The sequence below is a fragment of the Borostomias antarcticus genome, assembly GCF_949987555.1.
Source record: "Borostomias antarcticus genome assembly, chromosome: 26".
NCBI classification, from domain to species: domain Eukaryota; kingdom Metazoa; phylum Chordata; class Actinopteri; order Stomiiformes; family Stomiidae; genus Borostomias; species Borostomias antarcticus.
Genome location: NC_140259.1, coordinates 6730146 through 6746346, shown reverse-complemented (window position 1 = coordinate 6746346; position 16201 = coordinate 6730146). Strand labels below are relative to the sequence as shown.

Genomic DNA, 16201 nt, shown 5'->3' with positions numbered 1-16201 from the left:
AAAAAACATAAGGGGTATGTATGGCGTTCTTTTTTTCAGACCAAATTTATTTCTATCAACAATCTTCATGAACATTCACAGGTATGTAGTACAAGCCATTCTGATCAGAGATCTGCCACCCAGGTGTGTCTAGTCCAGTCCTAGGAGGAGCAGTGACAAATCTAATTATTTCCAGCTGAAAAAAAACATAAGGGGTATGTATGGAGGTTTTTTTTTTCAGACCAAATTTATTTCTATCTACAATCTTCATGAACATTCACAGTCATGTAGTACAAGCAATTCTGATCAGAGATCTGCCACCCATGGGTGTCTAGTCCATTCCTAGGCCGAGCAGTGACAAATTTAATTATTTCCACCTGAAAAAAAACGTAAGGGGTATGTATGGCTTTTTTTTTTTCAGACCAAATTTAATTCTATCTACAATCTTCATGAACATTCACAGGCATGTAGTACAAGCCATTCTGATCAGAGATCTGCCACCCAGGTGTGTCTAGTCCAGTCCTAGGAGGAGCAGTGACAAATTTTATTATTTCCACCTGAAAAAAAACATAAGGGGTATGTATGGCGTTCTTTTTTTCAGACCAAATTTATTTCTATCAACAATCTTCATGAACATTCACAGGTATGTAGTACAAGCCATTCTGATCAGAGATCTGCCACCCAGGTGTGTCTAGTCCATTCCTAGGCCGAGCAGTGACACATTTAATTATTTCCACCTGAAAAAAAACGTAAGGGGTATGTATGGCGTTTTTTTTTTTCAGACCAAATTTAATTCTATCTACAATCTTCATGAACATTCACAGGCATGTAGTACAAGCCATTCTGATCAGAGATCTGCCACCCAGGTGTGTCTAGTCCAGTCCTAGGAGGAGCAGTGACAAATCTAATTATTTCCAGCTGAAAAAAAACATAAGGGGTATGTATGGAGGGTTTTTTTTTCAGACCAAATTTATTTCTATCTACAATCTTCATGAACATTCACAGTCATGTAGTACAAGCGATTCTGATCAGAGATCTGCCACCCATGGGTGTCTAGTCCATTCCTAGGCCGAGCAGTGACCAATTTAATTATTTCCACCTGAAAAAACACGTAAGGGGTATGTATGGCGTTTTTTTTTTTCAGACCAAATTTAATTCTATCTACAATCTTCATGAACATTCACAGGCATGTAGTACAAGCCATTCTGATCAGAGATCTGCCACCCAGGTGTGTCTAGTCCAGTCCTAGGAGGAGCAGTGACAAATTTTATTATTTCCACCTGAAAAAAAACATAAGGGGTATGTATGGCGTTTTTTTTTTCAGACCAAATTTATTTCTATCTACAATCTTCATGAACATTCACAGTCATGTAGTACAAGCAATTCTGATCAGAGATCTGCCACCCATGGGTGTCTAGTCCATTCCTATGCCGAGCAGTGACAAATTTAATTATTTCCACCTGAAAAAAAACATAAGGGGTATGTATGGCGTTTTTTTTTTCAGACCAAATTTATTTCTATCTACAATCTTCATGAACATTCACAGTCATGTAGTACAAGCAATTCTGATCAGAGATCTGCCACCCATGGGTGTCTAGTCCATTCCTAGGCCGAGCAGTGACAAATTTAATTATTTCCACCTGAAAAAAAACGTAAGGGGTATGTATGGCTTTTTTTTTTTCAGACCAAATTTAATTCTATCTACAATCTTCATGAACATTCACAGGCATGTAGTACAAGCCATTCTGATCAGAGATCTGCCACCCAGGTGTGTCTAGTCCAGTCCTAGGAGGAGCAGTGACAAATTGTATTATTTCCACCTGAAAAAAAACATAAGGGGTATGTATGGCGTTTTTTTTTTTCAGACCAAATTTAATTCTATCTACAATCTTCATGAACATTCACAGGCATGTAGTACAAGCCATTCTGATCAGAGATCTGCCACCCAGGTGTGTCTAGTCCAGTCCTAGGAGGAGCAGTGACAAATTTTATTATTTCCACCTGAAAAAAAACATAAGGGGTATGTATGGCGTTCTTTTTTTCAGACCAAATTTATTTCTATCAACAATCTTCATGAACATTCACAGGTATGTAGTACAAGCCATTCTGATCAGAGATCTGCCACCCAGGTGTGTCTAGTCCAGTCCTAGGAGGAGCAGTGACAAATCTAATTATTTCCAGCTGAAAAAAAACATAAGGGGTATGTATGGAGGTTTTTTTTTTCAGACCAAATTTATTTCTATCTACAATCTTCATGAACATTCACAGTCATGTAGTACAAGCGATTCTGATCAGAGATCTGCCACCCATGGGTGTCTAGTCCATTCCTAGGCCGAGCAGTGACAAATTTAATTATTTCCACCTGAAAAAAAACGTAAGGGGTTTGTATGGCGTTTTTTTTTTCAGACCAAATTTAATTCTATCTACAATCTTCATGAACATTCACAGGCATGTAGTACAAGCCATTCTGATCAGAGATCTGCCACCCAGGTGTGTCTAGTCCAGTCCTAGGAGGAGCAGTGACAAATTTTATTATTTCCACCTGAAAAAAAACGTAAGGGGTATGTATGGCGTTTTTTTTTTTCAGACCAAATTTAATTCTATCTACAATCTTCATGAACATTCACAGTCATGTAGTACAAGCAATTCTGATCAGAGATCTGCCACCCATGGGTGTCTAGTCCATTCCTATGCCGAGCAGTGACAAATTTAATTATTTCCACCTGAAAAAAAACATAAGGGGTATGTATGGCGTTTTTTTTTTCAGACCAAATTTATTTCTATCTACAATCTTCATGAACATTCACAGTCATGTAGTACAAGCAATTCTGATCAGAGATCTGCCACCCATGGGTGTCTAGTCCATTCCTAGGCCGAGCAGTGACAAATTTAATTATTTCCACCTGAAAAAAAACGTAAGGGGTATGTATGGCTTTTTTTTTTTCAGACCAAATTTAATTCTATCTACAATCTTCATGAACATTCACAGGCATGTAGTACAAGCCATTCTGATCAGAGATCTGCCACCCAGGTGTGTCTAGTCCAGTCCTAGGAGGAGCAGTGACAAATTTTATTATTTCCACCTGAAAAAAAACATAAGGGGTATGTATGGCGTTTTTTTTTTTCAGACCAAATTTAATTCTATCTACAATCTTCATGAACATTCACAGGCATGTAGTACAAGCCATTCTGATCAGAGATCTGCCACCCAGGTGTGTCTAGTCCAGTCCTAGGAGGAGCAGTGACAAATTTTATTATTTCCACCTGAAAAAAAACATAAGGGGTATGTATGGCGTTTTTTTTTTCAGACCAAATTTATTTCTATCTACAATCTTCATGAACATTCACAGTCATGTAGTACAAGCCATTCTGATCAGAGATCTGCCACCCAGGTGTGTCTAGTCCAGTCCTAGGAGGAGCAGTGACAAATCTAATTATTTCCAGCTGAAAAAAAACATAAGGGGTATGTATGGAGGTTTTTTTTTTCAGACCAAATTTATTTCTATCTACAATCTTCATAAACATTCACAGTCATGTAGTACAAGCGATTCTGATCAGAGATCTGCCACCCATGGGTGTCTAGTCCATTCCTAGGCCGAGCAGTGACAAATTTAATTATTTCCACCTGAAAAAAAACGTAAGGGGTATGTATGGCGTTTTTTTTTTTCAGACCAAATTTAATTCTATCTACAATCTTCATGAACATTCACAGGCATGTAGTACAAGCCATTCTGATCAGAGATCTGCCACCCAGGTGTGTCTAGTCCAGTCCTAGGAGGAGCAGTGACAAATTTTATTATTTCCACCTGAAAAAAAACATAAGGGGTATGTATGGCGTTTTTTTTTTCAGACCAAATTTATTTCTATCTACAATCTTCATGAACATTCACAGTCATGTAGTACAAGCCATTCTGATCAGAGATCTGCCACCCAGGTGTGTCTAGTCCAGTCCTAGGAGGAGCAGTGACAAATCTAATTATTTCCAGCTGAAAAAAAACATAAGGGGTATGTATGGAGGTTTTTTTTTTCAGACCAAATTTATTTCTATCTACAATCTTCATGAACATTCACAGTCATGTAGTACAAGCGATTCTGATCAGAGATCTGCCACCCATGGGTGTCTAGTCCATTCCTAGGCCGAGCAGTGACAAATTTAATTATTTCCACCTGAAAAAAAACGTAAGGGGTATGTATGGCGTTTTTTTTTTTCAGACCAAATTTAATTCTATCTACAATCTTCATGAACATTCACAGGCATGTAGTACAATCCATTCTGATCAGAGATCTGCCACCCAGGTGTGTCTAGTCCAGTCCTAGGAGGAGCAGTGACAAATTTTATTATTTCCACCTGAAAAAAAACATAAGGGGTATGTATGGCGTTTTTTTTTTCAGACCAAATTTATTTCTATCTACAATCTTCATGAACATTCACAGTCATGTAGTACAAGCAATTCTGATCAGAGATCTGCCACCCATGGGTGTCTAGTCCATTCCTAGGCCGAGCAGTGACAAATTTAATTATTTCCACCTGAAAAAAAACATAAGGGGTATGTATGGCGTTTTTTTTTTCAGACCAAATTTATTTCTATCTACAATCTTCATGAACATTCACAGTCATGTAGTACAAGCAATTCTGATCAGAGATCTGCCACCCATGGGTGTCTAGTCCATTCCTAGGCCGAGCAGTGACAAATTTAATTATTTCCACCTGAAAAAAAACGTAAGGGGTATGTATGGCTTTTTTTTTTTCAGACCAAATTTAATTCTATCTACAATCTTCATGAACATTCACAGGCATGTAGTACAAGCCATTCTGATCAGAGATCTGCCACCCAGGTGTGTCTAGTCCAGTCCTAGGAGGAGCAGTGACAAATTTTATTATTTCCACCTGAAAAAAAACATAAGGGGTATGTATGGCGTTCTTTTTTTCAGACCAAATTTATTTCTATCAACAATCTTCATGAACATTCACAGGTATGTAGTACAAGCCATTCTGATCAGAGATCTGCCACCCAGGTGTGTCTAGTCCAGTCCTAGGAGGAGCAGTGACAAATCTAATTATTTCCAGCTGAAAAAAAACATAAGGGGTATGTATGGAGGTTTTTTTTTTCAGACCAAATTTATTTCTATCTACAATCTTCATGAACATTCACAGTCATGTAGTACAAGCAATTCTGATCAGAGATCTGCCACCCATGGGTGTCTAGTCCATTCCTAGGCCGAGCAGTGACAAATTTAATTATTTCCACCTGAAAAAAAACGTAAGGGGTATGTATGGCTTTTTTTTTTTCAGACCAAATTTAATTCTATCTACAATCTTCATGAACATTCACAGGCATGTAGTACAAGCCATTCTGATCAGAGATCTGCCACCCAGGTGTGTCTAGTCCAGTCCTAGGAGGAGCAGTGACAAATTTTATTATTTCCACCTGAAAAAAAACATAAGGGGTATGTATGGCGTTCTTTTTTTCAGACCAAATTTATTTCTATCAACAATCTTCATGAACATTCACAGGTATGTAATACAAGCCATTCTGATCAGAGATCTGCCACCCAGGTGTGTCTAGTCCATTCCTAGGCCGAGCAGTGACACATTTAATTATTTCCACCTGAAAAAAAACGTAAGGGGTATGTATGGCGTTTTTTTTTTTCAGACCAAATTTAATTCTATCTACAATCTTCATGAACATTCACAGGCATGTAGTACAAGCCATTCTGATCAGAGATCTGCCACCCAGGTGTGTCTAGTCCAGTCCTAGGAGGAGCAGTGACAAATCTAATTATTTCCAGCTGAAAAAAAACATAAGGGGTATGTATGGAGGGTTTTTTTTTCAGACCAAATTTATTTCTATCTACAATCTTCATGAACATTCACAGTCATGTAGTACAAGCGATTCTGATCAGAGATCTGCCACCCATGGGTGTCTAGTCCATTCCTAGGCCGAGCAGTGACCAATTTAATTATTTCCACCTGAAAAAACACGTAAGGGGTATGTATGGCGTTTTTTTTTTTCAGACCAAATTTAATTCTATCTACAATCTTCATGAACATTCACAGGCATGTAGTACAAGCCATTCTGATCAGAGATCTGCCACCCAGGTGTGTCTAGTCCAGTCCTAGGAGGAGCAGTGACAAATTTTATTATTTCCACCTGAAAAAAAACATAAGGGGTATGTATGGCGTTTTTTTTTTCAGACCAAATTTATTTCTATCTACAATCTTCATGAACATTCACAGTCATGTAGTACAAGCAATTCTGATCAGAGATCTGCCACCCATGGGTGTCTAGTCCATTCCTATGCCGAGCAGTGACAAATTTAATTATTTCCACCTGAAAAAAAACATAAGGGGTATGTATGGCGTTTTTTTTTTCAGACCAAATTTATTTCTATCTACAATCTTCATGAACATTCACAGTCATGTAGTACAAGCAATTCTGATCAGAGATCTGCCACCCATGGGTGTCTAGTCCATTCCTAGGCCGAGCAGTGACAAATTTAATTATTTCCACCTGAAAAAAAACGTAAGGGGTATGTATGGCTTTTTTTTTTTCAGACCAAATTTAATTCTATCTACAATCTTCATGAACATTCACAGGCATGTAGTACAAGCCATTCTGATCAGAGATCTGCCACCCAGGTGTGTCTAGTCCAGTCCTAGGAGGAGCAGTGACAAATTGTATTATTTCCACCTGAAAAAAAACATAAGGGGTATGTATGGCGTTTTTTTTTTTCAGACCAAATTTAATTCTATCTACAATCTTCATGAACATTCACAGGCATGTAGTACAAGCCATTCTGATCAGAGATCTGCCACCCAGGTGTGTCTAGTCCAGTCCTAGGAGGAGCAGTGACAAATTTTATTATTTCCACCTGAAAAAAAACATAAGGGGTATGTATGGCGTTTTTTTTTTCAGACCAAATTTATTTCTATCTACAATCTTCATGAACATTCACAGTCATGTAGTACAAGCCATTCTGATCAGAGATCTGCCACCCAGGTGTGTCTAGTCCAGTCCTAGGAGGAGCAGTGACAAATCTAATTATTTCCAGCTGAAAAAAAACATAAGGGGTATGTATGGAGGTTTTTTTTTTCAGACCAAATTTATTTCTATCTACAATCTTCATGAACATTCACAGTCATGTAGTACAAGCGATTCTGATCAGAGATCTGCCACCCATGGGTGTCTAGTCCATTCCTAGGCCGAGCAGTGACAAATTTAATTATTTCCACCTGAAAAAAAACGTAAGGGGTATGTATGGCTTTTTTTTTTTCAGACCAAATTTAATTCTATCTACAATCTTCATGAACATTCACAGGCATGTAGTACAAGCCATTCTGATCAGAGATCTGCCACCCAGGTGTGTCTAGTCCAGTCCTAGGAGGAGCAGTGACACATTTAATTATGTCCACCTGAAAAAAAACGTAAGGGGTATGTATGGCGTTTTTTTTGTTTCAGACCAAATTTAATTCTATCTACAATCTTCATGAACATTCACAGGCATGTAGTACAAGCCATTCTGATCAGAGATCTGCCACCCAGGTGTGTCTAGTCCAGTCCTAGGAGGAGCAGTGACAAATCTAATTATTTCCAGCTGAAAAAAAACATAAGGGGTATGTATGGAGGGTTTTTTTTTCAGACCAAATTTATTTCTATCTACAATCTTCATGAACATTCACAGTCATGTAGTACAAGCGATTCTGATCAGAGATCTGCCACCCATGGGTGTCTAGTCCATTCCTAGGCCGAGCAGTGACCAATTTAATTATTTCCACCTGAAAAAAAACGTAAGGGGTATGTATGGCGTTTTTTTTTTTCAGACCAAATTTAATTCTATCTACAATCTTCATGAACATTCACAGGCATGTAGTACAAGCCATTCTGATCAGAGATCTGCCACCCAGGTGTGTCTAGTCCAGTCCTAGGAGGAGCAGTGACAAATTTTATTATTTCCACCTGAAAAAAAACATAAGGGGTATGTATGGCGTTTTTTTTTTTCAGACCAAATTTAATTCTATCTACAATCTTCATGAACATTCACAGGCATGTAGTACAAGCCATTCTGATCAGAGATCTGCCACCCAGGTGTGTCTAGTCCAGTCCTAGGAGGAGCAGTGACAAATTTTATTATTTCCACCTGAAAAAAAACATAAGGGGTATGTATGGCGTTTTTTTTTTCAGACCAAATTTATTTCTATCTACAATCTTCATGAACATTCACAGTCATGTAGTACAAGCCATTCTGATCAGAGATCTGCCACCCAGGTGTGTCTAGTCCAGTCCTAGGAGGAGCAGTGACAAATCTAATTATTTCCAGCTGAAAAAAAACATAAGGGGTATGTATGGAGGTTTTTTTTTTCAGACCAAATTTATTTCTATCTACAATCTTCATGAACATTCACAGTCATGTAGTACAAGCGATTCTGATCAGAGATCTGCCACCCATGGGTGTCTAGTCCATTCCTAGGCCGAGCAGTGACAAATTTAATTATTTCCACCTGAAAAAAAACGTAAGGGGTATGTATGGCGTTTTTTTTTTTCAGACCAAATTTAATTCTATCTACAATCTTCATGAACATTCACAGGCATGTAGTACAAGCCATTCTGATCAGAGATCTGCCACCCAGGTGTGTCTAGTCCAGTCCTAGGAGGAGCAGTGACAAATTTTATTATTTCCACCTGAAAAAAAACATAAGGGGTATGTATGGCGTTCTTTTTTTCAGACCAAATTTATTTCTATCAACAATCTTCATGAACATTCACAGGTATGTAGTACAAGCCATTCTGATCAGAGATCTGCCACCCAGGTGTGTCTAGTCCAGTACTAGGAGGAGCAGTGACAAATCTAATTATTTCCAGCTGAAAAAAAACATAAGGGGTATGTATGGAGGGTTTTTTTTTCAGACCAAATTTATTTCTATCTACAATCTTCATGAACATTCACAGTCATGTAGTACAAGCGATTCTGATCAGAGATCTGCCACCCATGGGTGTCTAGTCCATTCCTAGGCCGAGCAGTGACAAATTTAATTATTTCCACCTGAAAAAAAACGTAAGGGGTTTGTATGGCGTTTCTTTTTTTCAGACCAAATTTAATTCTATCTACAATCTTCATGAACATTCACAGGCATGTAGTACAAGCCATTCTGATCAGAGATCTGCCACCCAGGTGTGTCTAGTCCAGTCCTAGGAGGAGCAGTGACAAATTTTATTATTTCCACCTGAAAAAAAACGTAAGGGGTATGTATGGCGTTTTTTTTTTTCAGACCAAATTTAATTCTATCTACAATCTTCATGAACATTCACAGGCATGTAGTACAAGCCATTCTGATCAGAGATCTGCCACCCAGGTGTGTCTAGTCCAGTCCTAGGAGGAGCAGTGACAAATTTTATTATTTCCACCTGAAAAAAAACATAAGGGGTATGTATGGCGTTTTTTTTTTCAGACCAAATTTATTTCTATCTACAATCTTCATGAACATTCACAGTCATGTAGTACAAGCAATTCTGATGAGAGATCAGCCACCCATGGGTGTCTAGTCCATTCCTAGGCCGAGCAGTGACAAATTTAATTATTTCCACCTGAAAAAAAAAGTAAGGGGTATGTATGGCTTTTTTTTTTTTCAGACCAAATGTATTTCTATCTACAATCTTCATGAACATTCACAGTCATGTAGTACAAGCGATTCTGATCAGAGATCTGCCACCCATGGGTGTCTAGTCCATTCCTAGGCCGAGCAGTGACACATTTAATTATTTCCACCTGAAAAAAAACGTAAGGGGTATGTATGGCGTTTTTTTTTTTCAGACCAAATTTAATTCTATCTACAATCTTCATGAACATTCACAGGCATGTAGTACAAGCCATTCTGATCAGAGATCTGCCACCCAGGTGTGTCTAGTCCAGTCCTAGGAGGAGCAGTGACAAATTTTATTATTTCCACCTGAAAAAAAACATAAGGGGTATGTATGGCGTTCTTTTTTTCAGACCAAATTTATTTCTATCAACAATCTTCATGAACATTCACAGGTATGTAGTACAAGCCATTCTGATCAGAGATCTGCCACCCAGGTGTGTCTAGTCCAGTCCTAGGAGGAGCAGTGACAAATCTAATTATTTCCAGCTGAAAAAAAACATAAGGGGTATGTATGGCGTTCTTTTTTTCAGACCAAATTTATTTCTATCAACAATCTTCATGAACATTCACAGGTATGTAGTACAAGCCATTCTGATCAGAGATCTGCCACCCAGGTGTGTCTAGTCCATTCCTAGGCCGAGCAGTGACACATTTAATTATTTCCACCTGAAAAAAAACGTAAGGGGTATGTATGGCGTTTTTTTTTTTCAGACCAAATTTATTTCTATCTACAATCTTCATGAACATTCACAGTCATGTAGTACAAGCAATTCTGATCAGAGATCTGCCACCCATGGGTGTCTAGTCCATTCCTAGGCCGAGCAGTGACAAATTTAATTATTTCCACCTGAAAAAAAACGTAAGGGGTATGTATGGCTTTTTTTTTTTCAGACCAAATTTAATTCTATCTACAATCTTCATGAACATTCACAGGCATGTAGTACAAGCCATTCTGATCAGAGATCTGCCACCCAGGTGTGTCTAGTCCAGTCCTAGGAGGAGCAGTGACAAATTTTATTATTTCCACCTGAAAAAAAACATAAGGGGTATGTATGGCGTTCTTTTTTTCAGACCAAATTTATTTCTATCAACAATCTTCATGAACATTCACAGGTATGTAGTACAAGCCATTCTGATCAGAGATCTGCCACCCAGGTGTGTCTAGTCCATTCCTAGGCCGAGCAGTGACACATTTAATTATTTCCACCTGAAAAAAAACGTAAGGGGTATGTATGGCGTTTTTTTTTTTCAGACCAAATTTAATTCTATCTACAATCTTCATGAACATTCACAGTCATGTAGTACAAGCAATTCTGATCAGAGATCTGCCACCCATGGGTGTCTAGTCCATTCCTATGCCGAGCAGTGACAAATTTAATTATTTCCACCTGAAAAAAAACATAAGGGGTATGTATGGCGTTTTTTTTTTCAGACCAAATTTATTTCTATCTACAATCTTCATGAACATTCACAGTCATGTAGTACAAGCAATTCTGATCAGAGATCTGCCACCCATGGGTGTCTAGTCCATTCCTAGGCCGAGCAGTGACAAATTTAATTATTTCCACCTGAAAAAAAACGTAAGGGGTATGTATGGCTTTTTTTTTTTCAGACCAAATTTAATTCTATCTACAATCTTCATGAACATTCACAGGCATGTAGTACAAGCCATTCTGATCAGAGATCTGCCACCCAGGTGTGTCTAGTTCAGTCCTAGGAGGAGCAGTGACAAATTTTATTATTTCCACCTGAAAAAAAACATAAGGGGTATGTATGGCGTTTTTTTTTTCAGACCAAATTTATTTCTATCTACAATCTTCATGAACATTCACAGTCATGTAGTACAAGCAATTCTGATGAGAGATCAGCCACCCATGGGTGTCTAGTCCATTCCTAGGCCGAGCAGTGACAAATTTAATTATTTCCACCTGAAAAAAAAAGTAAGGGGTATGTATGGCTTTTTTTTTTTTCAGACCAAATGTATTTCTATCTACAATCTTCATGAACATTCACAGTCATGTAGTACAAGCGATTCTGATCAGAGATCTGCCACCCATGGGTGTCTAGTCCATTCCTAGGCCGAGCAGTGACACATTTAATTATTTCCACCTGAAAAAAAACGTAAGGGGTATGTATGGCGTTTTTTTTTTTCAGACCAAATTTAATTCTATCTACAATCTTCATGAACATTCACAGGCATGTAGTACAAGCCATTCTGATCAGAGATCTGCCACCCAGGTGTGTCTAGTCCAGTCCTAGGAGGAGCAGTGACAAATTTTATTATTTCCACCTGAAAAAAAACATAAGGGGTATGTATGGCGTTCTTTTTTTCAGACCAAATTTATTTCTATCAACAATCTTCATGAACATTCACAGGTATGTAGTACAAGCCATTCTGATCAGAGATCTGCCACCCAGGTGTGTCTAGTCCAGTCCTAGGAGGAGCAGTGACAAATCTAATTATTTCCAGCTGAAAAAAAACATAAGGGGTATGTATGGCGTTCTTTTTTTCAGACCAAATTTATTTCTATCAACAATCTTCATGAACATTCACAGGTATGTAGTACAAGCCATTCTGATCAGAGATCTGCCACCCAGGTGTGTCTAGTCCATTCCTAGGCCGAGCAGTGACACATTTAATTATTTCCACCTGAAAAAAAACGTAAGGGGTATGTATGGCGTTTTTTTTTTTCAGACCAAATTTATTTCTATCTACAATCTTCATGAACATTCACAGTCATGTAGTACAAGCAATTCTGATCAGAGATCTGCCACCCATGGGTGTCTAGTCCATTCCTAGGCCGAGCAGTGACAAATTTAATTATTTCCACCTGAAAAAAAACGTAAGGGGTATGTATGGCTTTTTTTTTTTCAGACCAAATTTAATTCTATCTACAATCTTCATGAACATTCACAGGCATGTAGTACAAGCCATTCTGATCAGAGATCTGCCACCCAGGTGTGTCTAGTCCAGTCCTAGGAGGAGCAGTGACAAATTTTATTATTTCCACCTGAAAAAAAACATAAGGGGTATGTATGGCGTTCTTTTTTTCAGACCAAATTTATTTCTATCAACAATCTTCATGAACATTCACAGGTATGTAGTACAAGCCATTCTGATCAGAGATCTGCCACCCATGGGTGTCTAGTCCATTCCTAGGCCGAGCAGTGACCAATTTAATTATTTCCACCTGAAAAAAAACGTAAGGGGTATGTATGGCGTTTTTTTTTTTCAGACCAAATTTAATTCTATCTACAATCTTCATGAACATTCACAGGCATGTAGTACAAGCCATTCTGATCAGAGATCTGCCACCCAGGTGTGTCTAGTCCAGTCCTAGGAGGAGCAGTGACAAATTTTATTATTTCCACCTGAAAAAAAACATAAGGGGTATGTATGGCGTTTTTTTTTTCAGACCAAATTTATTTCTATCTACAATCTTCATGAACATTCACAGTCATGTAGTACAAGCAATTCTGATCAGAGATCTGCCACCCATGGGTGTCTAGTCCATTCCTATGCCGAGCAGTGACAAATTTAATTATTTCCACCTGAAAAAAAACATAAGGGGTATGTATGGCGTTTTTTTTTTCAGACCAAATTTATTTCTATCTACAATCTTCATGAACATTCACAGTCATGTAGTACAAGCAATTCTGATCAGAGATCTGCCACCCATGGGTGTCTAGTCCATTCCTAGGCCGAGCAGTGACAAATTTAATTATTTCCACCTGAAAAAAAACGTAAGGGGTATGTATGGCTTTTTTTTTTTCAGACCAAATTTAATTCTATCTACAATCTTCATGAACATTCACAGGCATGTAGTACAAGCCATTCTGATCAGAGATCTGCCACCCAGGTGTGTCTAGTTCAGTCCTAGGAGGAGCAGTGACAAATTTTATTATTTCCACCTGAAAAAAAACATAAGGGGTATCATGTATGGCGTTTTTTTTTTCAGACCAAATTTATTTCTATCTACAATCTTCATGAACATTCACAGTCATGTAGTACAAGCAATTCTGATGAGAGATCAGCCACCCATGGGTGTCTAGTCCATTCCTAGGCCGAGCAGTGACAAATTTAATTATTTCCACCTGAAAAAAAAAGTAAGGGGTATGTATGGCTTTTTTTTTTTTCAGACCAAATGTATTTCTATCTACAATCTTCATGAACATTCACAGTCATGTAGTACAAGCGATTCTGATCAGAGATCTGCCACCCATGGGTGTCTAGTCCATTCCTAGGCCGAGCAGTGACACATTTAATTATTTCCACCTGAAAAAAAACGTAAGGGGTATGTATGGCGTTTTTTTTTTTCAGACCAAATTTAATTCTATCTACAATCTTCATGAACATTCACAGGCATGTAGTACAAGCCATTCTGATCAGAGATCTGCCACCCAGGTGTGTCTAGTCCAGTCCTAGGAGGAGCAGTGACAAATTTTATTATTTCCACCTGAAAAAAAACATAAGGGGTATGTATGGCGTTCTTTTTTTCAGACCAAATTTATTTCTATCAACAATCTTCATGAACATTCACAGGTATGTAGTACAAGCCATTCTGATCAGAGATCTGCCACCCAGGTGTGTCTAGTCCAGTCCTAGGAGGAGCAGTGACAAATCTAATTATTTCCAGCTGAAAAAAAACATAAGGGGTATGTATGGCGTTCTTTTTTTCAGACCAAATTTATTTCTATCAACAATCTTCATGAACATTCACAGGTATGTAGTACAAGCCATTCTGATCAGAGATCTGCCACCCAGGTGTGTCTAGTCCATTCCTAGGCCGAGCAGTGACACATTTAATTATTTCCACCTGAAAAAAAACGTAAGGGGTATGTATGGCGTTTTTTTTTTTCAGACCAAATTTATTTCTATCTACAATCTTCATGAACATTCACAGTCATGTAGTACAAGCAATTCTGATCAGAGATCTGCCACCCATGGGTGTCTAGTCCATTCCTAGGCCGAGCAGTGACAAATTTAATTATTTCCACCTGAAAAAAAACGTAAGGGGTATGTATGGCTTTTTTTTTTTCAGACCAAATTTAATTCTATCTACAATCTTCATGAACATTCACAGGCATGTAGTACAAGCCATTCTGATCAGAGATCTGCCACCCAGGTGTGTCTAGTCCAGTCCTAGGAGGAGCAGTGACAAATTTTATTATTTCCACCTGAAAAAAAACATAAGGGGTATGTATGGCGTTCTTTTTTTCAGACCAAATTTATTTCTATCAACAATCTTCATGAACATTCACAGGTATGTAGTACAAGCCATTCTGATCAGAGATCTGCCACCCATGGGTGTCTAGTCCATTCCTAGGCCGAGCAGTGACCAATTTAATTATTTCCACCTGAAAAAAAACGTAAGGGGTATGTATGGCGTTTTTTTTTTTCAGACCAAATTTAATTCTATCTACAATCTTCATGAACATTCACAGGCATGTAGTACAAGCCATTCTGATCAGAGATCTGCCACCCAGGTGTGTCTAGTCCAGTCCTAGGAGGAGCAGTGACAAATTTTATTATTTCCACCTGAAAAAAAACATAAGGGGTATGTATGGCGTTTTTTTTTTCAGACCAAATTTATTTCTATCTACAATCTTCATGAACATTCACAGTCATGTAGTACAAGCAATTCTGATCAGAGATCTGCCACCCATGGGTGTCTAGTCCATTCCTATGCCGAGCAGTGACAAATTTAATTATTTCCACCTGAAAAAAAACATAAGGGGTATGTATGGCGTTTTTTTTTTCAGACCAAATTTATTTCTATCTACAATCTTCATGAACATTCACAGTCATGTAGTACAAGCAATTCTGATCAGAGATCTGCCACCCATGGGTGTCTAGTCCATTCCTAGGCCGAGCAGTGACAAATTTAATTATTTCCACCTGAAAAAAAACGTAAGGGGTATGTATGGCTTTTTTTTTTTCAGACCAAATTTAATTCTATCTACAATCTTCATGAACATTCACAGGCATGTAGTACAAGCCATTCTGATCAGAGATCTGCCACCCAGGTGTGTCTAGTCCAGTCCTAGGAGGAGCAGTGACAAATTGTATTATTTCCACCTGAAAAAAAACATAAGGGGTATGTATGGCGTTTTTTTTTTTCAGACCAAATTTAATTCTATCTACAATCTTCATGAACATTCACAGGCATGTAGTACAAGCCATTCTGATCAGAGATCTGCCACCCAGGTGTGTCTAGTCCAGTCCTAGGAGGAGCAGTGACAAATTTTATTATTTCCACCTGAAAAAAAACATAAGGGGTATGTATGGCGTTTTTTTTTTCAGACCAAATTTATTTCTATCTACAATCTTCATGAACATTCACAGTCATGTAGTACAAGCCATTCTGATCAGAGATCTGCCACCCAGGTGTGTCTAGTCCAGTCCTAGGAGGAGCAGTGACAAATCTAATTATTTCCAGCTGAAAAAAAACATAAGGGGTATGTATGGAGGTTTTTTTTTTCAGACCAAATTTATTTCTATCTACAATCTTCATGAACATTCACAGTCATGTAGTACAAGCGATTCTGATCAGAGATCTGCCACCCATGGGTGTCTAGTCC

General features: G+C 38.2%; 1 protein-coding gene across 1 annotated transcript in view; it reads left to right on the top strand.

Annotated features, from left to right (window-relative positions):
• hcn2b (hyperpolarization activated cyclic nucleotide-gated potassium channel 2b) overlaps window positions 1-16201 on the top strand; it is a gene marked incomplete at both ends in the record, with an annotated part of 109455 nt that overhangs the window by 42410 nt on the left and 50844 nt on the right. The window lies entirely within an intron of this gene.